General features: G+C 41.0%; 1 protein-coding gene across 14 annotated transcripts in view; it reads left to right on the forward strand.

Annotated features, from left to right (window-relative positions):
- Positions 1-24404, forward strand: part of IKZF1 (IKAROS family zinc finger 1 (Ikaros)) — a 58000-nt gene that overhangs the window by 13446 nt on the left and 20150 nt on the right. The gene's annotated exons all lie outside the window — the stretch shown is intronic.

Here is a 24404-nt window from a genome sequence, read left to right on the forward strand (position 1 = left end):
CAGAGCTAAATGTCTTTGTGCACTCCTCCTGTAGGAGTTCAGTGGCAATGAAGACAGTGTGTTGTGTATGAGTAATACAATACACATGTGGAATATGTGTGCATGGACATACATAATAATTCAGAGAACTAAAGTAACCTGGAGGGCTGTGTTATGTGTTTTACTCAGTCAGTTTTCAGCATCTCTGTTGCTTAAAGGTATGGAAGTGTGTAGGAGCTGATGAGCCATGGTAAATAATTGCTGATACTTGCTGTCTCACTTGATGTAGCCCTACTGGCTCTGAGAGCAGGGAGAAAATTTGTTTCAAGATGGTTTGGGGAGCTTTAAGGATTGTCTTTAACCCTACAAAATTAAATAGGGCTTGAAAGTCCAACAAAACAGGCTTCTGAAGGAATTGAAAAACATGTAACTAAAATATTTTAGAAACTTTTAAAAATAGGGAAGTTGGAAATCTCCCCTCTGGTTTGGTCCAAAGCCCCTGTGTCTAGCCCCAGCGTACCAGTCCCTCGTATGGACTGGTATTGCATGCTCTCAGACCCTGCCAGGGTGACTCACCTGCTTTCCAGGGGAACACAGGAGATGGTTTTGTCAGGATTATTTTCATTTTGTACGCAAAACTCTCCTGGGAATTTGTACTGAGGAGGATGCGGTTGGTCCAGTGGGAGAAGGCATGTGACCATTTAATGTATGACCTTTTAACATGCTGTATGTGGTATATGGTACATACCAGCCTTCAAAGGTATGTTTTGCATGCACATAGGGTGAAACAGTGTGCTAGAGTGATGTGCAGAAGGCCCAGTTATATGGAGCTGCTTGGAAGCTGAAGAATTGCTCGAAGTAATTACTTAGAACTTAGCAAAATGTGCACAAATTAGTGAAAATCAGCCCTTGTTTGGAGGCAGATTCCTTAAAAATGCTTGCTGCAGGTGATGAATGGTGAACATTTTCAAAACACACTTGGAAGTAGTTTCTTGAAGGGAGGGTGAACCAGTCTGGAAATGAGCGCTGCCACAGCCCCAATGTAGGCTGTGCTGTATCAGCATAGTTAACTCAGCCCATGCAACACCAGGGCAGAGCCACTGGGTAAGCAATCACGTAAAAATTTGTTCACTCGTGCATGGAGAGCACATGATAAAACCAAATCCTAGAGAAAATAATTGATCCTAAAGAACAGGTATACTTTTCCAGCTATGTTTGTTCCATTTTCTGGACAGTTTTTCCTCTCCTCGCCCAGTTGGTAGAAGGATGGATTCTGTTGCTGCTGTGCGGCAATGTGACTTTGCAGTGGTGGTGAAGCCATGACTTTTTCCCTTAGTTCACCAGCCCTCTGTAGCTTGTGGACAATTTTTTGAGTGCCTGCTGGGTACTGCTGTGTTTTCAGAGGAGAACACTAGTGCAAAAGCCAGGGAAAGCCTGGGAGCTCTGCAAGTTTTGTTTCTTCAGCGTTGAGAAAGCTACAAGTGTTTTTTCAACTGGAAAGACACAGTATGTTTAGCCGTGTGGCTTTTAGGTACGGATACTGAGCCTGCTGATCTAATCTGTAGTTAGAGGAAGTTGTTTTATCTGAGCAGAGGAGATGTGCCTCAGAGATAAGCCCCATTCTAGCTTGGGAGTTAAAATTATCTAGCAGGATCTCAGCCGTGGCTGCAGCACAACTCAGAAATACAGGGCTTTGGCTGGAAGGGGGACATATTTTAAGCTGGGGAGAACATCTATAACTGCAGCTTGCTAAACCTCAGGTTATTTTAAGGGAATTGCTCTGTGTCACAAGGTTGGATGGACCTTCAAACACCAGCCATGCTTCTATTCTGTATTATTTCTTACTTGCTTTTTTTGTAGGCTTGCTTTTTCCCTTGAGCAAGTTCTCATTCAACCCTCTTCAAGGGTGCACCCTGAGTGAAAAGCTTAAGCACTGGACTGAGGCACAGTGTAGGGACCATCTGCCTCTACAGAGGTGCTATTTCAGAACAAGCTGCTGTTTTGATTTTGTTCAGCTTCTCCTCACATTTCTGTAATTTCAGCTCTTGCTATGGTGCCTCCCTGGGAGGAGACAGTTTCTGGCTGCAGAGGACCTACAGTGATGCTTTGCCCTCAGGTGCGAGCTTCCCAGGCTCTGACCCACAGCAAAATGTGCAAACATAGCGTCACTGTGGCTGCATCCCTGCATTAGAGATTTGCAGAGAAGGATTTGCAGGATGGCATAGCTGTGCCACCACAGGCTTCCCCAGTGTAGAACAAGACCCTTAGGGCAAGAGCAGGTGATGAAGAGAGCTCCATTTTGCAGCTGTTGTCCTAAAGCCAGAGGCAAACACCACACATTGCAGCAGGACAGAGATTTGTTCCCAAACCTTTCTCAGTGAGCTCTCTATGTGAGATTAATTGAAAACTCAGAAGATGATCTCTCCAGAAGAAACTTTGCCCCGCGTGCAGTGAGCAGGTAATGCAGGTTCAGCCTCAGCATTTCATTTACGGTGAAATGTGACCACAACAAGCTGGAGGGTGGAGCAGTCAGAACCCAGGATTTTGGCCTCCAGAGACAACTTGTTGGAAATTCTGTCCTGCCTCATCTAGCTGCCTCCCTGAATAAGTGAGCCAGCAGAGCAGCAGCCCGAAAGCAGGTTAGACATGCAGCCTGCAAAGTGAGTTGCTTTCTGCTGCTCCCTCTCTCCCCAGGAAGTGAATTCTGTGTTGTAAATGTGCACATGAAGGAAACGTAATTCCTAGGAAAGTAATCCATTTGGTGTGTCCTTCTATTTTCTTGTTTCTTGCGTTTTTAACTTAGGAGTAGTGTATAGATCTTGTATTCATTGCCATTAAGGGGCGTGATTCCTAGAAGCACTTAGTTGTCTAAGTCGCTGACGTAAGAAGAGATGCCAAGAATGTATCTAATCTGTTCTTCTACCATCAAACTTAGTAATACCATAGGCACCAAATGGGATTTTTGAAAGTGAGTAACTCTTACTCCTTTGATTTAAATGAGATTTCAACCCTAACATGCCAAAATCAATACTTAAAAATGGGATTATGAATCCCACTGAAGGTTTGCTGAGAATCAATAAAGCAAGCACAGAATTTCTCTCAATTTCCAGCCAAAGCAGGGTTGTTCCAAAAAGAAAAGTTAAGGTTCATGTTTTGCTTTTTGGTTTTCATCTTCCGTTTTCCCTATTTCTCCTTTCTCAAAGATACTCTAAAATTACCGTTTCAAAAATGTAATAAATGTAGCAAAAGTGGAAAAATGTAGCAGAATGAATTGTCTTCTGCTCTTCCAAGCCACATGCCAGACTTTAAACAGAAAGAAAAGAGACTGAAGAGTAAGGAGGAATTTAATGTAAGCCAGTTGTATTGGTTGTTTTTTTTTACCCTGGAAATGTTACTTCTAAGGAAGTGGGTCTTACCAGAGTTTTCAGTAACTTCTAGATTATTTTATAGAACAACATAAGAACTCGCCTGCTCCCTGACCCCTCCTTTTAAAAAGATAAATTTTGGGAGCTTTAAGAGGAATTGGTAATTCTTTCATATAACAGAGAATATCTGCACATGATTTTGCCCTCCCTGCTGATGAAGTAATGTAACAGAAATGTTTAATGCAATGGAAAGGTGGGTTTTAACTAAAGTTGGTGACACTTTCAGCTTGTGTTGCAATTAATAGAAGAGGAAATATTCATTCTCCATATTTCATAATTTAAAAGCATCCTGTATTTGTAAGAAGCTGTGATCCGCCAACATCCCCACTATGGATTTTAACTTCCCAAATCTTTGGTGGTTTTTGTGTTTTGGTTTTTATCTAAGCTAAGAGCTTTTTGTTCTGATTTTTAATCACTCCTTGGGGTTCTTAGGGAGGGAGGTCAGTCCCTTTTCATTTACAGAGTTGTGCACCTCAGCACTATAAGGACTGAGTTATTGAACCTGTTTTTTCCTGCTGTGAATATGTGTTGCAATGCTCGGAAGTGGTGGCAGTGGTTGGTGTTGAAGCAGGATGGTTTCAGTAGCACTGAAATGGTGTCTGCCAGCTAGGGAACACTGCTGTTTCTGCACTCCTCACAATGCACCTGGGTTTCAGAGATACCTTTCTGGATCTTTCCATATGATAATTTATTTTTAAGGGAGAAAAACACATGCATCTAGAGAATTCATTATGAAAAATTAATTTATGTTACTGTGGGGTGAACTGAGACCCACTGCTCAGTTTTTGTGCCCCAATTTGCAAAGGGTAGGAAACACCTGTGTTGACAAGGGAAGTGTTGAATTGTCCACAATCCATCCCTACCCCAACCTCCAGCTGGCTGTGGTTACAATTCAGGCTGGGAATGTCTCTGTCTGTCCTGAGGAGAGACCTCCTTGGTTTCCCTAGGCTGAAGTCTGGAGCAAAGAGGTGAGAATATCCCTTCTGCATGGACATGGCACCAGCTTTTCTGAGTCGAGGTTCATCCTTTTTCCTCTCACAATCCAAATAATTTTGTCACTGGTGCCTCATGTCTCTGGGCATTGGAGGGGAGGTGGAGAAGCCCTGATGGCCAGTGTGGTCACTGGGACTTTGTCTGCTGCAGGTGTGGACTTATAGCATCTAGAAGTCAAATGGGAGCCAGAATTTTTGGGGGAGGGGTTGGGCTTCCTGTCCCTTTGTCCACATAATGGCAAGTAGAAATAAAAATAAGGAATTATAATTATGCTAATTACTTCAGTGGCTTTGGAGCCCAACACATGTAAAATACAAGGATGGAGTAATAGTAATGAAGCATTAGCTCTGGTTTTGTTTGTTTAATCTTACCAAATTGTTAGTAGATCCTAGTAAAATTGGCATCCTATCCTAGGCTTATTGTGATGTTAAGTGGGATTTTTTTTTCTCCTTGCAAAACAGACTGCAGAAGTCTGATACTGCTTATTCTGTAATTATACATTAATGAGTCTGTATGTTCACTGTACAGTGTAACTCTTGGTAATAAGCTTTTGCCTGTGTGCCATGAAAGAGACTGATTTATACAATGCACAATTTAGCCCTTGCTGTTAAGGAGGCAATGCAAAAATATTTTTCATTTCTAAACAGTGGCAAAGTATTTTCCAGCCAACAGGAACCATTTTTTCAATTTTCTTTCTTTTACATGTATCAATGCACATTTATACACATGTATGTAAAGATAATGCCTGTTGGCACATGTAAAATTATATGCCTGCAAAGTCAAATTCCTCTATGTGTATGTCTGTGTAAAAAGCTAAAAACCAGCACACATGTGCAAAGAGCACTTATCTTGAAAGCTGAGCTTTTCATTCTTTTTAAGGGGAAACAAAATGACCTATAAAGTGCACTCTGCAAAATAAATGCATGTCATAAATTTATTATTTTTTTCAGACCTAAAAGAGGAAAAGGTTAGTTCCTGATAATCTGTCTGTATCCCTATAAGAAACCTAAGTGTAACTTCCATTTGGGAAGTGGGCAGCAGCTGAGGAAGACCTGCTTGTACCCGTTGCGGCTTTTGCAGTCTGTGTAGAGCTGCTTGGCTGAGGTGGCTGTGAAGATGGATGGGGTCATGGTACTAGAAGGACCACCAAGGAGTTCATGAGGAAAGGAGGAGCTGGGTAGAGAGACACACACCTTCTCAGTCTCCTGCTGCCATTTCTTGCCCAAGATGAGGCCCCAGAGAGGTTCTCCGGCCTGCCACTGCTGGGGTGTGGCAGGGTAGTGAAGGGTTACATGGGCTCTCAGGATCCTCCCCCACAGTTCATAAGTACTGGTCCTTCCAACTTCTGATGTCTTATTTGCTTAATTTCTTACAGTGTTATCCAGGTAAAGTCTGTAACAGAGCGGTAGTGATATGCTGATGAAATGTTTTTTCCAGAAGATTCTTTTACAGTCCAATTTGGTATATAGTGAAGCTTTGGGGGTGTCTTCTCCCCACAGCAGAGGGGTAGATGGCTAATGTATTAAAATAATCTAATGGAAAATTAAGATATAATATCTTCTATCTCTCATTTGAGATACAGCTTTCCAGTAAAGGCTGATGCATGCCTGACTTGATAACTTTCTTAAAGATGTTTCAGTAGCTAACTGAGCTAATGTATACAAAACCACAATGAAAAGAACCACCGTCATGTATGTAGTCATGGACACTTCTGCTCTCCCATCTTAGAAAGAGACAATAATATTCAGGGAATTTACTTCCACATGTTTTGAGGAGCTGCAGCTGAGTGCAAAATACAATCCCTAATGAAGGCCAGCCTAATTGAGCAAAATGCAGTCCCTGGCCTTCCTGTATGAGGACTGGTTTTTGCTGTGCAACAGTGGGTTTTTTCACCCCCCTTTTTACCCTCAGTGAGACAGAGCACAAATAGTTATATTAGTTGCATACTTCCTGAGAACACAGTGATCCACACATTCTGGGCTGCGGGTTGTGTTTTGCACGTTCAGGCATAGGATGGGAGTTTATCAGATAGCAATGGGGAGCTCTAGCAAATAGCACATTTGCATCAGCAGAAATACATTTCACAAGACTTGCTGGGAAGGTTTGCCACAGCATGCCATGGTCTCACACTACTAACAGCTGCTGCACATGCATTCGATAAAAAAGTTGACAACAGAAAATGAAACTGTTAACGTTTTCTTCTATGAACACTTGAAAAGCACATTGGCCTGACAGCATGAGCCTGCGGCTTGCATCAGCTTTTCTGGGCCTCCATGGTGTCTTTGAATAAAGGAATGTGAAGCTGTGGAAGAGCCATTCTTCATTTGTCCTGGTGACACGGCGGGCTCCGATGCAAGTGACCAATCTGATGTCTTAACAGCTTGAAGAGTCCAAAGGCCTGCCAGTAGGGCACAGGGATCACTGGGATTCGAGGGCCTCAAATGCTCAGAAATATTCAGCCAGCACAACTTCGTGGTTTTGTACTGGAAAAGGCATAAGCAACTTCCCTAGATACAATCTCCTCCAAATTAACAAAGCATCATTTTTCAGTCCCATATTTTTGCCTCTGGCTGCTGACCAGTTTATCAGGTAAAGGTTAATTTTCTGAAGACCAAGTCTGGAAAGCCTCTGATTTATTTGGCCATGACCTGGTTCAGCCTGTGTAACCCAACAGCCCAAACTGTATTTCCAGATTTATGTGTTCCTAGGTGGTGGAGTGAGCAGGAAAGAATAAGAAATAGTAACCTTTGTAGAGCTGCTTTGCATTTTAAAGGGCAAGAATTTTCACACTTTCCATTTGCCTCACTCTTAGTCCAGCCACACTGTCTGGGTGCTAGTATGAAGTACTGATGCACTCTTTTTGGCTTGGTAGCAACAAGGAATTGCAACTTGGTAGTTCATGGGAAAGAAGGTTTCCTAATGTGTAATAGCACATTAGGACACACATTTGTGTGTTTCTACACTTAGAATCCTTCATGTGTGGTAAAAATGCAGTGCAATGCCTGCTCCTTTGCAATAAAATTCAAAAGCACTTTACATATAAACTGAGCGCACGCTTTAGAAACTGGCAAAGGGATTCCTTCAAGTAAAAGGGACTGACAACGCCTAGGATATGCAACTAGAAGAAGAGGGGAAATTTGAGAGAAAATTTGCCTGCTAGACACTTTCAAATATTCCATAAATGCTGAGAGAGCAGGAAAAGGCAATGCTGATGGTCTGAACAGATCATCAGCCCTTACAGGAGGCAAAATTGTGATAACTCTCATGCTTGGAGCCAGTTTTCACAGCACAGGTCTTGTTCTGGTTGTGTGTAATGGCATGTCCTCTGTGCATATTAGCTCTTATTATTAGGTCTGTTTATGTAAGACTGAGAAGGGGATTGAATTAAGATTTGGGTATTTCTGCTGCTGTTTGTCTCCAATTGTTTGATCAGTTTTGTCTGTGAATGTGTGTTATGGTACAGGATTCCTGGGAAAGGAACAGAGCTCTCTTGCTCTAGACACTGCACAAACAGCAACAACACATCCCAAAGAGCTTACAGTCTTATCAAGGCTATATACGTACATGATTGATGAATTAACCCTTAAAATTCCTAGTTGAGCTAAGTGTGAGGTGGGCAGAACAAGATGTGATCAACTGTGTTGTGGAATCTAAACCCTAGACAGTATTCTAGAGACCAGAGGGCAATTTTGTTTTTCCAGTAGCTGCAGCAAAATATCTTTGTGTGTTCTTGCAGGGTGCAGTGGGATTTATTTTCTTCAAAGTATGCAGCTTTGTTTTAAACATGTCTCTTTAGCTTGAAAAGTGAGATTGAAAAATATAAAAGAGGTAAACGTAAATAAATGAAGGATTTGGTGATGGTATGAGGGAATAAAATATTGGTAGTGAATTATTAGATAATTTTGTGAATCAGGAAATAATTAATTTCCCAACTTCTAAATAGCCTAGGTCTTAGTACAGAGGTGCAATTCACTGTATTGCTTGGACTTCGGGAAAGAAGTGAAGGCTGTTTTCCAGCTCCATGCCTGATTTGTACAGGTGGGAGTACTGGGTCATGGCAGTGCAATGAGAGAAGTTACAACCTGGTGCTGGCATGACAAAGCAGTGATTGCAGCTGATCCTGTGAGAGTGGCTAGCTGAGGATAAAGTTGGAATATAAGCCCAAATTTCAGAGAGTCAAATCCATACTCTTTTCCAGACTTACCTTTTTTCTGAGATGTTTCTGGAGTTCTTTTGCATTACAAAATAAAAAACAAAACAAAACAAAACAAAACAGCAAACCAACAAACCAACAAACCCAAGCAAGTAAGCCTCTAGCAATTTGTTTTAGGAGTGAGATTTCACACCTCATAACCGAACATGTATGAAAAGTGCTATGAAGCTGAACTGGAGATGACACAGTTTTCAGTATTTAGTCATTTTCTACAAAAAAAAAAGGTGCAGACTGAGACCCTCTTTTGTTTCATTTCTCAGACCACTGATGGCTTCTGCCACCCTGGTTGCAGTGTGCCAGGAAATTAAAAACTGGGTTGGATATTTTAAACAGCTTACACTTTTTTTCTTAAGATAGTTGCCTTTGGGATTTTTACATGTCTCTTGGAATAAAGTGGTAGCATGGGAAAATATCAGTTGAGGAAAACTACAATTCCTTTCCTGCTTCTGAATCATCAGTCTGAGGGAAAAAAAAAAAAAAAAAAAAGCCTACTTTTTGACCTTAAGCAACCTGAGATTAGAGAGAGCTGGCTGAGAGCTCCAACTAGTTGATAGCCAGTATTTTATGTGTAACAGAGGTTTATCAGGCAGGGCAATAATTCTGCCTCTGTATAATTCTGTAGGACACATCACAGATTATGGGTAGCATTTTCATAAATACCTAAGTGATGCAGCCTCTTGAGCTACAACTGCTGCCTGCCCCATGGTCCCTGGTCACCTTTCGTGGGACACATGCCAGGTTGACCAACCACACTTGTTAGGACACTTGATAGGTGTGTACCCAGATACAGGAATCATTATAAACAGCAACATAGCTTTTGAGTTTAAAAAAAGTCTTCTCCTCATTGAAAAAGAATTGAAAAATGCACAGATAGGGAAGTAGGGGCACATGATGGATTAAGTGCCTTTCCCATGGCCACACAGGAAGTCTGTGACTGAGCTAGGAATTAAACCTAGATTTCCTCAGTCTGTCTCCAGTGCCCTGTCCCTCTTTGAGACCATAAAATTGTGTTTGTTACACGATTTTCTATAGGTTGAAGCAGAAGGCTGCTGTTTGTGAGGAAGAGAATTATTAAAAGATAAGTACTATTTATAATTGGTGAGCAACAGAGAACAGTTCTGGACTAAATATCACCCATTTCTATGGCTATTTAATATTCTCTTTTTTTCCAAGTTTACATCAGCAAAAAAATCCCCTTGTGGTATTGCTCCTTAACCAAGCAAACTAGTCAGGCTTTTCCTTATGGCTAGGATTGCAATAGAGGCTAATGCTTAGTTGTTTCCAGCTGTCCTAGTTTAACAGTAAGTAGCATTATGACTGGCTTGACAGGAAAATGATCATATTTCTGCCTCTTTCACTAGAGATTTTCAACCAAAATCAAATAGAAAAATTGCATCCATTTGCTGTGGAGAACATCCATAGTTAAGTTCTCTCTTACAATAACTTGACATAGCATCGTTTCTTGAACAGCTGCATGACTGGATTCTTTCTTTGGAAATGCTGAACTAAAACAAGAGGGACTCCACTGAAGTTAAAACCAGATCAGAAGTAGTAAAGCTAGAAGAAGGCAGGCAGGTCATGCCCCTCAAACCTAAAATATATGTCTTCTCTGTAATAGATATGACATGATAAGCCAGATAAAACTTTCACAATGGTCATAGTCCTTCTCACACATGTGTACATGGCTATTACACAGCTTGGTCACCCTGCCATGCCTAGGAAAATAATGCAGTGTATTAATTAGGCTGCTGTGAACTAGAAGTATTGATGCTGTATCTATAGGGAAGTGGAAGAGCAATGAGAGTTGCAGGATCTGACATCATAGAATCATAGAATCGCAGAATTACAGAATGTTTTGGGTCAGACATGCATTGCAGGTTTCCAACAGTCACAGCTATGCAGGTAAAGTCATCTCTCCTCTGTCCCACACATCCCAAAATACATTTAATTTAGCTGAAGAACTAAATACTGATCAAGTGGCCCAGAAGATAATTCCTAGTTCACAGATAAATGGTAGGGAAAATAGCTGAGCCTGTTGATATTCTCTGTGCAAGAATGTTTCATAGAAAGTGAAGTTTCACTAGTACCCATTTCTTATCATCTTCTGACAGCCTCCTTTGTGGGGGAATAGCCACAAATGGTTTTGAAGGAGCTCTTCCAAAAGGGTAGCTTTCATGCAGTGATGAACAAATAACTATACCTCAGTACACCTTTGTGTAACAATCCTGTCTTTATTGACATGCAGGATTTCACCACTACCTTCTACAGAAACTACAAAATTCAGTTAGCCACCAGATAAGATAAAGGTTGGATCTTGACTCCAAAGAAATGCATGGCTATTACTGTTGTGGTATTTATAGAGGGTCACTTCTCAAGTTTTTGCTTTCTGCTCAGCCCTTTATCAGACAAATTATTGCTAAAAAGTTCCTGAGAAATGAGAGTGTAAAAAGCTGGGTCCCACTCTGTTCATAAAAAGATTCGTGTTCTGCTTTGTATCACTTTTGCCTACAAATGGAGAAGAGAAAATTCTTCATGTGAATTTCAAATACTTTCTGCTCCAGCCAAGTTTCGTTCTGAATGAGCACGACAGAACAGTACATGATCTCAGTGGAAGAACTTCCTAAGCTGTCTGCTCCATCCACTGTCAGCCGGGCAGGATTGCCCAGTTAGGCAATCCCTACTCTGCTTTAGCCAATTTCCTTCTGTACTCTTCCATCACTCTGTCCTCAGTGGCTGCCTTCAGCAAATAAGACCATTGCCTAACTGAACCTTTTCACCCTGAGGCAAGGCATTTGAGGCCTTTCCTTCATGTTTCATTTCCCTCTTTTCTTTCCAAGAGTGATTTGAGGAGTCCCTCCTCTTAGCTGATGCGAACATAAGGCGGGGAGTGGTGGTAGGGCCAAGTTTGGTGGAGTCAAGCTGCACACAGATCAGCACAGTTCAGTAACTGTCTTACAGGAGGTGAGGAAGACAAGTCAAGTGACGAAAGTTGGAGAGGAATCACAGAATCACAGGAATAGTAATCTTGCTGCAGAGACAGAAAAGGCTAAGCCTACATATTTTTTTTGTTTAAATTTTTTTTTATTTTTTTTTTTATTTTTTTTTCTTCTAAGCCACCAAGTATAATTCCTGGTCTGTGCTTCCCTTTCTGTCACTTCTCCATAATTCTTAGCATTTCAGTTGGGCTGCTGTCTCTCTGATGCTTCCTCTTTTCCTGCTTTCCTATATTTCATTACTTGCCCTTCTTCCTCTTCAAGTGCTTTTACAACAGAGCGAGGAGGATGTGGAAACCCAGTTACAATATGACACACAAACTGCAGTGTCACAACTACAGTTCTTATGCTTCACCTCTGGGAGTGGTTAGAAGCAGGTCAGGTTGGAGACGCAGGACTGGGAGGATGAAGGAGAGAAAAGAGAGATTTATAAATAGGGAAGAGAAATGGCATCAAGCCAGAAGATTTCCAGTTTAGGAATTTAGGATAATAGCTTTCTACATAGTTTAATCCCAAACTGAATCATCACTCTGTACTTTGGAGAGATGGCAGTCTATGCCAGTCTGAGGATCTCCGGCAATACTGTTGCCACAGAGAAGGTACAGCCCTGTTGCATTTCTAAACTTGCCTGTAGAGACATGAAATTTGAGCAGACTTCTTGGTCTGTATTGTGCACAGCTCATAGCATTGCCCTTTCAAAAAAAAACAAACAACAAAAAATCAACCAACCAAAAACAAAAAACCCAAAACAAAAACAAATCAGTCTGTGACTGAGCTAGGAATTAAACCTAGATTTCCTCAGTCTGTCTCCAGTGCCCTGTCCCTCTTTGAGACCATAAAATTGTGTTTGTTACACGATTTTCTATAGGTTGAAGCAGAAGGCTGCTGTTTGTGAGGAAGAGAATTATTAAAAGATAAGTACTATTTATAATTGGTGAGCAACAGAGAACAGTTCTGGACTAAATATCACCCATTTCTATGGCTATTTAATATTCTCTTTTTTTCCAAGTTTACATCAGCAAAAAAATCCCCTTGTGGTATTGCTCCTTAACCAAGCAAACTAGTCAGGCTTTTCCTTATGGCTAGGATTGCAATAGAGGCTAATGCTTAGTTGTTTCCAGCTGTCCTAGTTTAACAGTAAGTAGCATTATGACTGGCTTGACAGGAAAATGATCATATTTCTGCCTCTTTCACTAGAGATTTTCAACCAAAATCAAATAGAAAAATTGCATCCATTTGCTGTGGAGAACATCCATAGTTAAGTTCTCTCTTACAATAACTTGACATAGCATCGTTTCTTGAACAGCTGCATGACTGGATTCTTTCTTTGGAAATGCTGAACTAAAACAAGAGGGACTCCACTGAAGTTAAAACCAGATCAGAAGTAGTAAAGCTAGAAGAAGGCAGGCAGGTCATGCCCCTCAAACCTAAAATATATGTCTTTGTAATAGATATGACATGATAAGCCAGATAAAACTTTCACAATGGTCATAGTCCTTCTCACACATGTGTACATGGCTATTACACAGCTTGGTCACCCTGCCATGCCTAGGAAAATAATGCAGTGTATTAATTAGGCTGCTGTGAACTAGAAGTATTGATGCTGTATCTATAGGGAAGTGGAAGAGCAATGAGAGTTGCAGGATCTGACATCATAGAATCATAGAATCGCAGAATTACAGAATGTTTTGGGTCAGACATGCATTGCAGGTTTCCAACAGTCACAGCTATGCAGGTAAAGTCATCTCTCCTCTGTCCCACACATCCCAAAATACATTTAATTTAGCTGAAGAACTAAATACTGATCAAGTGGCCCAGAAGATAATTCCTAGTTCACAGATAAATGGTAGGGAAAATAGCTGAGCCTGTTGATATTCTCTGTGCAAGAATGTTTCATAGAAAGTGAAGTTTCACTAGTACCCATTTCTTATCATCTTCTGACAGCCTCCTTTGTGGGGGAATAGCCACAAATGGTTTTGAAGGAGCTCTTCCAAAAGGGTAGCTTTCATGCAGTGATGAACAAATAACTATACCTCAGTACACCTTTGTGTAACAATCCTGTCTTTATTGACATGCAGGATTTCACCACTACCTTCTACAGAAACTACAAAATTCAGTTAGCCACCAGATAAGATAAAGGTTGGATCTTGACTCCAAAGAAATGCATGGCTATTACTGTTGTGGTATTTATAGAGGGTCACTTCTCAAGTTTTTGCTTTCTGCTCATCCCTTTATCAGACAAATTATTGCTAAAAAGTTCCTGAGAAATGAGAGTGTAAAAAGCTGGGTCCCACTCTGTTCATAAAAAGATTCGTGTTCTGCTTTGTATCACTTTTGCCTACAAATGGAGAAGAGAAAATTCTTCATGTGAATTTCAAATACTTTCTGCTCCAGCCAAGTTTCGTTCTGAATGAGCACGACAGAACAGTACATGATCTCAGTGGAAGAACTTCCTAAGCTGTCTGCTCCATCCACTGTCAGCCGGGCAGGATTGCCCAGTTAGGCAATCCCTACTCTGCTTTAGCCAATTTCCTTCTGTACTCTTCCATCACTCTGTCCTCAGTGGCTGCCTTCAGCAAATAAGACCATTGCCTAACTGAACCTTTTCACCCTGAGGCAAGGCATTTGAGGCCTTTCCTTCATGTTTCATTTCCCTCTTTTCTTTCCAAGAGTGATTTGAGGAGTCCCTCCTCTTAGCTGATGCGAACATAAGGCGGGGAGTGGTGGTAGGGCCAAGTTTGGTGAAGTCAAGCTGCACACAGATCAGCACAGTTCAGTAACTGTCTTACAGGAGGTGAGGAAGACAAGTCAAGTGACGAAAGTTGGAGAGGAATCACAGAATCACAGGAATAGTAATCTTGCTGCAGAGACAGAAAAGGCTAAGCCTACATATTTTTTTTGTTTAAATTTTTTTTTATTTTTTTTTTTATTTTTTTTTCTTCTAAGCCACCAAGTATAATTCCTGGTCTGTGCTTCCCTTTCTGTCACTTCTCCATAATTCTTAGCATTTCAGTTGGGCTGCTGTCTCTCTGATGCTTCCTCTTTTCCTGCTTTCCTATATTTCATTACTTGCCCTTCTTCCTCTTCAAGTGCTTTTACAACAGAGCGAGGAGGATGTGGAAACCCAGTTACAATATGACACACAAACTGCAGTGTCACAACTACAGTTCTTATGCTTCACCTCTGGGAGTGGTTAGAAGCAGGTCAGGTTGGAGACGCAGGACTGGGAGGATGAAGGAGAGAAAAGAGAGATTTATAAATAGGGAAGAGAAATGGCATCAAGCCAGAAGATTTCCAGTTTAGGAATTTAGGATAATAGCTTTCTACATAGTTTAATCCCAAACTGAATCATCACTCTGTACTTTGGAGAGATGGCAGTCTATGCCAGTCTGAGGATCTCTGGCAATACTGTTGCCACAGAGAAGGTACAGCCCTGTTGCATTTCTAAACTTGCCTGTAGAGACATGAAATTTGAGCAGACTTCTTGGTCTGTATTGTGCACAGCTCATAGCATTGCCCTTTCAAAAAAAAACAAACAACAAAAAATCAACCAACCAAAAACAAAAAACCCAAAACAAAAACAAATCCCCACAAAACCCCCAAAAAAACACAAAACCAAAAAATCAAAGCAAAACAAAACAAAACAAACAAAAAAAAAAAACAAAAATCAAACCCACAATAAAACCTCAAAGGAAAAAATATTCTTAGTGCCCATGTCTATGTGTGAAGTAAACCTTTGGAAGATGCTATGGATGCAAATTAGAAGGTACTGTAGCTTTCCTGAGATATCAGGCATCTGGAAAAACTCAGTCCCATGGACTTTGCTCCAACTACTTCCTAGAGAAACCATTAGTTAGAAGTGCTCTTCTCTTCTCTTCTCTTCTCTTCTCGTCTCTTCTCTTCTCGTCTCTTCTCGTCTCTTCTCGTCTCTTCTTGTCTTCTCGTCTCTTCTCATCTTCTCTTCTCGTCTTCTCTTGTCTTCTCCTCTCTCTTCTCTCTTCTCTTCTAGGCCATGACAGATTCTAGGGAGATAAACAACTATAAAGTGGGAGGAAATGGGTAATATGTCCAGACTGCTCTGTGTGTTTGTGGAAGGAGTTAGAGGAACAGTAGATAGAGGTTTCCTGTTAAGCTGGACAAGGGGGAAGCTGTGATGTTTCTCAGCTAAGGCTGCAATTGGACCCAAGTTCAACAGCTTTTTCAGTGTGGGCTTGCTGTTTCTCCATCCCCCCCATGAGAAGCTCAGGTTATCTTAAAAATCTGAATACCACTACAAGTCAAGGAAACTTAAATTCCAAAATCGTATAGATCCTTCAAAATTGCTCTCCACGGCCGCACAGTTGATTGCAGCCTGTGGGGTGCAGGGTTCGATAACCTCCAGCAGGGAACAAGGGTTCGATAACCTCCCTCTGCTGCCTCTCCTGCAGACTGGGAAGCAATGCCTGAACTAGCTCTGAGCTTTGAAATCAGAATATGCCAATACATGTCCTTATTGTTAACTGCTTCCTCACTGATCAACTTACAGGTTGATCAAACAGAGTATGCGAGGAGCTGAGACATGCCTGCTTGCATGTGGGTGCTAAACAGAGGATGGTCCTGATTTTCAGAGGTGACTGCATTCCCAGAATTCAGCTTGAGATAGCAAACTGATTTTTCAGTGTTCAGTGTTTTCCAGGTTAATCTTTGTTCTGATAATCTTGTTTCATTAGTGTCTGAAGACCCCTTGTGGGAGGGGTCTTCAGTGGAGACCCCCAAAACATCAATTGCTTTTATAAAAATCTTCTGTAGATAGACAAATGTTAAAATAATTGATAGGGTTATTTAAAACACTGGAATAGTTTAGAGAAATTCAAGCAGTATTTGAATGCTATTTAAAAAATGTTACATTATTCCTAACCTCAACCAGAAACGAAGGCCTTGATGGAAGAATTTCTGTGGTCTTAGTTATGTGGATTTCTCTTGTGGAAAATACTCAGTTTTGGTCCAGTCATGGAGATTCCATCTTGAGCGGTCTTATTGGAGACCATTTAATTCGACAACTACTATTTTGAAAGCCTTTTGCCTTGAAGCTCTGCCAGCAACATCTTGGCTTGGCTGCTTTGTTGATCTATCCATGTAAAGAAAACAGTTGCATTTTGATGTAAGATAGTGATACTCAGCATGGGGATTGTGACTGTCCAAAGATTGTGGTCTTGAGCGTGCTTCCAGGGAATTTGAAATGTCAGATTATTCATTCGAGAGAGCAGTCAAATAATTTTAAAATGCCCTTTCACATTCACCAACCTTAAGCATTGCTGAAGATTTGTTCAGGGCCTGAGTGGATTGCCATATAGGCCTTTCTCTGGCCTATGATGATGGAGGCATGATGACACCTGCACCAGAAACCCAACTACACCTCAGCTTGGAGTTCCTGTCTGCAGGACAGTTCCTTTCTGATTTTGGAGATGCCCTTCAGAACTAGAATAGGGACTCCTAAATTTAGTAGTTTCAAATCACAGCTGAGGCATGCCTGCAGAGCAGAGCTAGGAATTTCAGCTAGGATACTCTTCCTGATGTGATATTTTTTACATATAGAAGATTATTTTGCCTGAACTTCTATTGTATTTTTCCCCACATCTTTCTGAGAAACTGGTATTTCTTTGAATAATCTCTCCTTCTTTTTGAGTCAACTGTTGCAGAAAGGTAGTGAAATCTAGGTTTTTCTCTTAGCATTGTATTCAGAGACTGAAGGAAACAGTATACAACTTTACAATTGTTATATGTCTCACTGAAGAGGCATCCAGCTTCAAAGATGACTCCTCATGGCATTAGGATATTTAAGGTTGGATTCTGTTCAGGGAAAGGAAGGAGAGCTTGTGTTTCCTGAGGTGAAAGCAAGGAAACAGCAGGCACAAAAGATGGCCAACGAAGTGAGGAAAGACAAGAAGTCTTTTAAAAATCTGGACTGAACTGAATTTGCAGATTTTCAGAATAATCCAGATCTCTGAGTGTTTGAGAGTCTCCCATCATTGTCTGGGGTTTCTTGTCAGTTCAGCACAGAGGACTGATTGCCTGAGGGGGACTCCAGGCCCCTGCAGTAAAGCATTGGCTGCAGTGCACAGTGGGAAAGAATTTATTTTATTCTTACATTTTTTCCTCTCAGTAGCTATCTGGTATGCCCAGATTCAGAAAATTTCTTTAAAATTTGTGTAGAACCATTTATGCCTTCCCCAGAAGATGCAGGTTAGGATTTCCTTTCACTGGACTGTTGAACACAATGTAATCAGGTAAACAGCAGTCTACATTGCAAAACCTTCTGGCAATATTTCTACAACCCAGAAAGAAAAAACAACTCAGTAGCCTTGAATGGATACTTTTAGAAAAATAACTGAGTACTAAAGATTAATAAATCTAAAGCAGGCTACCTCAGGATTACCTTTCTTGCAGAGTCCAAATGTTTTTTATCACTCATAAAGTGATGACTACATTTGATCTGCTTTATTCTAAAATAAATTTTCAGTATCCTTGGGGCATTTTTCTGTCTGGCAAAAGGGACACAACAGACTGTGCTCTGCAGTTTGTTTTCTGAGGAGGCAAGACGATAAAATAGTCACAAACTATTCCTTTTCACGTTCTGAAATGGCTAGGTTCTTCTCCATTTCTTCCTCTGACCTCTTTTCAAAAGAAAAGATGGACAGTGCCTTGGCACAGCACCCATAGGCACCCTCTCAAACCTAAACACAGCTGTTTGGTCTAATTTTAGATCCACTGACCCTTTGACAGCCAGGGAACTATGGACACTTGCATGAAATAACACTGAAGACATCATCACAGTAGCTAAACAGTCCCTGATAAAAATCCTTATGTCCATCTCACTGGCAACAAAGGCACAGCACAGTAAATGTTCATATGGGTGGACTTGGAAGAGCCCTATCCTGAGCGAGGGTAGCTCTGTGTCACTCCAGGAGCAGAATTAAAGACATGTAAGCAGCTCAATGAGCTGGAGCATGAAAAGGGGAAGGTTTGCAAGGGCTACTTTTGCATTCAGGGCAAAGCAAATTTAGGTCCCCTGTTCATCTCTCTGGCTGTCTCTGTGCGTCCTGTGCCTCCTCACACACCAACCTGTCTCTACAGCAAGCCTAGGAACTGTGCCCTGTCCTTAGTACCACAGACACAAGGAGACTTCATTGCTCCCAAGCAGTAGCTTGCTTCTGCAGAGTAATGACTGCTGTCTTCAGCAGGGTTAAATTTCCTCCTCTAGTGACAGTTCATATAATTTGTATGTAGGTGATCACCTGAAGTGTGTAGCTGTGCTTTACATGTATTTCTGCATTTGTTAAGCCCTTTGCTTTGGCTAGGAATCCCCACAGTAACCCTTGGGTTAGGAGGAGGATAAGGATAACTTCCAGCCATGACAGGATGGCTTCATCTAAGAATCTATCTCTCCCACCTGTGAGGAGCTACTTTGGTCTCCCAGTTAAATCTCAATGTCTTCTTGTCCGAAACACTAATCTTTGCAAGTGCACACGCTTTTAACATTCTTCCAGGTTGCCATGTCTGACTGCCATTAGCTAGAATTTTGTTGCACTAGTTAAGGACAGATTAACACCCACGAATTTCACCAAAGCATGCTTTGTGGGAGGATTAGAGAAGGAGGATGCCTTACAAATGTTAGTATGTCTGAGGCTCTGCTTTTCTTGAGTTACTGTTGCTGTGTGGGGAAGATCACAAACCGCAATGTTTGTGCCAATAGTGTTTCTGGAGAATGCAGGTTCACAGGTGCTAGAGTCAGCATATGGACGTGTCTATCCACACAGATAATAACCACGTGTGCTGGGATAATTTTCATATATGGTAGTGTTTTTACCTCACTGTTGTGTCTTGTCATTTGGGGTTACTTTGCTTTTTAAAAATGCCTTGCTAAATGCCCTTTTGCTACTTCCTCATCCTTTAATGTTCATGTTAAAAAAATCTGATGGAAGCAGAAGAAACAAAGACATTGAGGATGAGAAGCTCATTTCTTGCCATCATTTGTCAGCAAACTGTTCCCTCAAGTCTGAAAATCTTCCTAGCTTACTTCTCAAAATGGAAAATTGTTGATAAAGTTTGTTACCAACAAGCCGGCAGCAGTTCCCTTAGCTTCCCCACCATGCAGCTAGCAAAAGACTCAGGGCACTTCTATGAGGGGAAGCATGGGTTACACATACATGTGGAACTTGGGAAATAGGTTTAAGATGGATTTCCTTGATAATGCTCTTTCTGTCACCTTTAAAACTGATATTATTTTTTTTCTGGTAATTCAGATGATGAACATTAAGTAGTCAGGTAGCTAACAGTCAGCTGAAAAATCATCTTGCATCCTATACAAAATGTACCAGTGAGTAGCACAACAAAGAGAATTAATATGAACTAGAACAGCCCCTTGGGTTGGTTACAGATTGTTTCCTGCTGAAACAGAAATTCAGAAAGAGATGTAAAAAGCACCTTGCTCCAAGTGTGTAAGTAGATTTCAGAGGCATTGATTGTCTCCATCTTTAACCTGCCTGTCTTCACTGGTGCATTAGAGGATTCCCACAGGTAACTAACAGGATGTTATGGGGAACCTGCACATTGGAGCAAGCAAAAGCTACTTTTTGTACCTACACAGAGGCCATATTTGCTGGCTATTTCATTCACGTTTGCATTTCCTATGGCTTAATCCCATTGCAGTCCCTGGAAGATGATGTTGGTGTGTTTTGCAAAGCTGAACCTGAGTGGTGCGTGCCAGCAGGTACTGGCATGGGCTCTGGTGCCCAGCAGGCACCTCCCCGCAGGCAGCAGCCAGGAGCCCAGCAGTGGGAGGAAATGGCAGTCATGGGTGAGGACATGGGTGGAGCACCTCATGCCGCTTGTCCCATGGGAGATAGCTTATCTGGGAACGCCTGTGTTTTTTGAATAATATACATTTGATTCAAAGCCAAAATTGGAGTAGGGAAGAAATTGGCTGCCAAGAGCTGATTGGCACTTGGAGTCAAAGGAGGGGCAGCACAGACCCACAAGGAGGATCTCCTTATCCGTCAGTACCAGTTCACTCTACCTTCAGGTGTGCCCCAGTGGTTCCTGCAACTAATTTTCTTTCTCTCATTTTTGTTTCCCTTAAAAAAGTCAGCTGAACCTCTCATTAAGAAGCCTCCTTTTTTATCTGTTTCCTCTCTTCATCATGTTACAACCTGTGGTAAAGACAATAACTCTCTCATGCAAAACAATAAGGTGCTAGCACTGCATCACTGTCTTGCCTTACCAGCCTTGGACATTTACCTCCCACTGTGCCACTGGTTTCTCTGTCCTGTGACACAGTGAATGCTGAGCCCTTTTTTTAATGGAAGCCCTATGTAACATCTTGTGTAACATTGTCTGCATAAAGCCTTTTATTTATTCATGTGTTTCATTTTGAACATAGCAATTAGCTTGCGTTATAGGTTCTAACTTTTCAAGGAATTCTGCGCTGGCCTGTAACTTTCAGGATTTTGCAAATGCAGATACCAAAAATGCTTGATTAACTGGGCAATGCAATGCTGTATTTAGAAAGGAGAGGGCAAAATACTTGAATACGTTTGCTTTGTCTGTAGCTAAATAATTAGTTAGTTTGAATCAGTCCTACCTACGTTGTGTTGTGTCCTCTAAATTTTACTGATAAAGGACTGAGTCCTCTGCATAACTGCCCAGACCTTTTGTTGGCCTTTTTCACACTTTTGTGATTCTTCATGTCACTTCAGAAGCTCATAGGGGAAAGATACTATTAATGGAAACATAATTTAATTTAAAGAATTAGTCCTTGTTGTTGTCTAGTGGAGACAGTGAATAGAGACTCCTTAAATATTCTGTGGACAGACAGCTTGCTGATGTGCTTTGCATTTCTGAGAATGGCATCCTCCACCTGCAGTGCTCTTATATGGTGAGAACAGAGCTGATGCCATAGTAAATGACCATGATGTAAAAAGGACAAGGGAAAGGTCTGGATTTCAGGTCACAGCAAAGTGCTAGAATTCGGTGCACTGTAACAAAACAGAGTACCTATTTTGTCTTAAATCCAAAGTAAGAGGTGGAATGGCTGCTCTGTTTTCTGTTTCTTCACCTATGTAAACAGGAAGAGATCCTGGCTGCTTTTGTTGACACATATTGGCATGCTGAGGTAATTTATTTTGACCTAATAGGGTTTTTTTTTTCACCTTATTCTGCCTTTTTAGCAACAATATGTATGTATGTATGTACGTATATATATATATATAAATGATGGTGTTAAACTTTTTCTCCTCCTCACTGTAACAGTGCAAATCCATTGTTCAAATGAGCCAAATATTGTTGTAGCTTCGTCTGTCTCGTGCTTGAATAGTCATGGTGCTTCATGAAAAAACTCATTTCACTTTAAAGTTACCAGTTAAGCATCAACTAACACCAAGAAAATACTTCTGACTTGTCTTTATATAACAAAAGAGCCATCCAAACAAAAAATTACAGACACCCAAGTTATTTGAAGCAATCTCAAGAGAGGTCTTTTATATGCTATTTGTTACACAGTATGAAAAAGACATTCCATGGACCAAAAATCAGATTGTTGTCGTTATTTTCAAAGAAAGGCTGAAGAATGACTTCTTAAAGGCACATATTGGCCACAAGATGCAGTTAGGTACCTACTGGGATAAAAATGCTAAAGATGCTCAAATCCCAATAAAAATCAAAGAGAGTTAGGGAACTCTACAGTTAAATGCCCAAAAAACTTCAGAGTGATTTGTATTCTCCTGTAATTCTCTAAATTCCTTTGATATTCAGGCCTTATTCTTGTTACTTCTTTAAAAATCCCACTGGAGAGGAATATGACTTCGGAGGTGAATGCCTCCTTCCAAATGGGACTTTGGCCCAGGTACTTAAACTGGTGCTGTTGCCAAAGTGAGAAGGATTTTACACCTGGGAATGAGTCCCACAGCTATAAAAGTAGGTAAATTAGCAATGGATTAAAAACAAGTCACTAGTTCTTCATGTGCCCTTTTTTTTCTAGCTGCCTGTTTCTCTGTCCTTTAAAAGTCACCCTCCACATCCTGTTTCTCTGAAGGTCCTTTCCTTCACTCCTTTCTCCCTGCTCCTTCACTCATTACAAAATGCCTCTCTTCCCTCTCCACATTGCTTAACTCTTTCCAGGGAAGTGTAACCCTGTCTCCTTACCCTCCAACCTGCCTTCATGACTGTCCCAGACTGAGTCTTGTAGTGAGCTAGCTACACTGCTCTTCAGTGACAAATTATATCATCACCCCTTGGAGTTATAATTATTTATTTATTTTAAGACTTGCATAAACCACCTCTAAGCATAGAATACAGAACAGTCTTTGTAACACAAATTTCAAAGCTCTTCAGAAAGTCCTGGGTGAAGCTACCAGCAAACCTTAGAGAACACAAGAGACCCACCCTGTGCTCTGCAATTGAGTAAAATTTCCACACTCTGGGTAGAGTAAAAAGAGAGGAGGACAGAGCTGTCACTTCAGTGGCACTCATGCCCTCCACACTCCTTACACACAAAAAAAGGGTTTAGATTGAACTCCTCTGAGTTGTACTTGTGTGTACAAAGAAAGTAAAATACAGAGCCTTTTAAGACTGTCTCCAACCAAACTGAAGTAAATTAATTGATAAGTAATGTCTTAATGGTGTTAAAGGAGCCAATGAGAAATAATTACCATTAATTAGTAGCACTATTCTCAATCAGTGTATTGGGAAAGTCTGATTCCCAGGTATTTGCACATCATCAGTGCTCCAAAAGTGATTTTCCCGACTATAGCAAGGGACGAACAGGAACCTCTTTTACAAAAGAAGTAGAAAACACTGTCTGTTGATTTTTCAAGAAAAAAAAAAAAAAAAGCACAGTCTGCCTTCTGATTTTTCATTGAGATTTATTAAAGAGCTTTAGTATTCCTCCTGAAGTGATTTCTCTCTGCTGTTGTGTCTCCTACATCTGTGGGGCTTTTCCCGCTAGTTTTCACTTGGAGAACAGCTTAGCAAAACAATGCTAAGTTTGAAGATGAAGATATTTTGTTTGTTAATTACACCAGTAAAATCTCCCTGAGGACCCAGGGCGAGGTGGGTGGCCTCACTGTCCATCAGCTCTCACTGGCAAAGTGAGCTCCTCATCTGAATTGAGTCCCTGCTGTGAGCTGGGCTGCTAAATGGATGTGCTTCCAAGGGCATCCTGGATGCTCAGCCTTATCTTCATGGAGGCATTCATTTAGCAGCACAGCTACAGCAATCTAGGGGCATATCAGTGGAGAGCTTTAGTAAAGACTGATTGGATCAATATCCCTATCATTGCTTATGTCAAGTAGTGAACTCCATTATCACTTGTGTCAGTGTGGGCCATGGCATGTTAGTTTGCACGTGGCAACTCACATGCAGGGTATAGTGTGTGTGTGCAGATACATTGTGAGGACAAGACTTAGAAATAATAATTAAAAAATGCTAATATACACAATAATAGATATAGATATAGATGATATAGATATAGATATAGTTAGAGAGAGAGAGAGAGATAGAATTTATCTCCTTCCATTGCAAAAGACTACCAGGCATGAGAAGAAAACAATGCAATTTCACTTTTTATAACTGCAGTAACTAGAAACAAAGACATATAAATAAGAAATAACTCCCACATGATGTTGGCAAAAAAACCCAAACAGTTGCATGTTGGCAAAAAAGTAAATCCTGCTTGCACTGTAAGGGTATGTGGTTTCCCCTGGGGTTGGAGAAGGCTGTGTTAGGTGATCTGCTCCTGCTGACCCTTTCGAAAAAGTTAAATGAAAG

This window comes from Chaetura pelagica, unplaced genomic scaffold (genome assembly GCF_000747805.2).
Source record: "Chaetura pelagica isolate M959 unplaced genomic scaffold, ChaPel_1.0 scaffold71, whole genome shotgun sequence".
Taxonomy (NCBI): domain Eukaryota; kingdom Metazoa; phylum Chordata; class Aves; order Apodiformes; family Apodidae; genus Chaetura; species Chaetura pelagica.